A 1,357-nucleotide genomic window follows, 5' to 3' on the forward strand; every position below is an offset into this window, starting at 1 on the left:
GTTGTGGACAGAGCAGAAAAACAGTTCAATCACAGTCTTACCCCAAGATGCTTACAGTTCTATTTAAAGTTTTTTAAAGTATACTTATGAAAAGATGATGAAAATACAAGGCCTTAAACAACTGTCAAATAAATAATAAAAAGAAGAAGCAGAGCCACAGTCCAGAAAGAGAAAGCAAGCCAAAAACAGCTGTGGGCTCTCCCACCGCTATTGTGCTGGGGAAGATGTAGCAGTCTATTCTCCGAACCAACCCTTTGCCTCCAGACTTCTCTGGGCCTGTAGTTGCCTGACCAGGGGCCCAGGGCCTCGGACTCTGCCAACTACCATGGGCTCCGTGTCAAACCAGCAGTTTGCAGGTGGGTGCGCCAAGGGGCCAGAGGAGGCACCGGAGTCCGCGGCTGAGGCCACTGAGGAGCCGCAGCTGCTGCATGGTGCTGGCTATGTAAGTGGTTCAATATGTGCATGGGATTCGGCTTCCTAGCCATGACTGCCCACCCCAGGGTCGCACTCAACCCCCCCATGGATGTCTTTGTGAACCAGAGTAAGCTGCACATGGAGGGCTTCCAGAGCCTGAAGGAGGGTGAGGCCGTGGAGTTCATCTCTAAGAAGTCTGCCACGAGCCTGGAATCTATCCAAGTCACTGGCCCTGGTGGGATGTTCTGTATTGGGAGTGAGAGGCGACCCAAAGGGAAGAACATTTAGAAACGCAGATCAAAGGGAGATATGTGCTACAACTGTGGAGGTCTAGACCACCATGCCAGGGAATGCAAATGGCCACCCCAGCCCAAGTGCCACTTCTGCCAGAGCATCAACCATATGGTAGCCTCGTGTCCACTGAAGGCCCAGCAAACTCCCAGCTCACAGGGAAAGCCAGCCTACTTTCGGGAGGAGGAAGAAGAGATCCATAGCCCTGCCATACTCCCAGAGGCCCAGAATTGAGCCACAGCAGGTGGGGGCTATCCTTTTGTGATCAGGAAGTTTTGAGGAACAGGCATCAATTGGTAGAGTGGAGAAAGTGGGGACAGGGTGGGTAGGGGGCAGCTGGCACTGCCATATATCTCAGGCTGGTTCATAACGTCACGCCGTCTTCCCTCTTGGTTTGGGAGAAGGGCTGAGGCAAAGGAACTCCAATCATGCTCTATCCAAATGCACGTGAGGGCTTTGGGGGTAACCCTCCCTGCATACTTTATCTGAGTCTCCACCCTCAGAATCTCCAGCTTTTGAAAGTGGCCTGGATAGGAAAGTTGTTTTACTCTTAAATAAGAGTATGGAATAATATTTCCCATGCCAGAGTGAAAAGATTAAGCATGAGACCAGATTGATATACCTAAACCCACAAGCCACCACCATCTATGGA

At 51.1% G+C, this 1,357-nt stretch overlaps 1 pseudogene; it reads left to right on the forward strand.

Moving 5' to 3' along the window:
* The first annotated feature begins 325 nt into the window (after window positions 1-325).
* On the forward strand, window positions 326-939 carry LOC115849194 (protein lin-28 homolog A pseudogene; annotated as a pseudogene).
* Window positions 940-1,357: the final 418 nt, after the last annotated feature.

This window comes from Globicephala melas, chromosome 2 (assembly GCF_963455315.2).
Source record: "Globicephala melas chromosome 2, mGloMel1.2, whole genome shotgun sequence".
NCBI lineage: Eukaryota > Metazoa > Chordata > Mammalia > Artiodactyla > Delphinidae > Globicephala > Globicephala melas.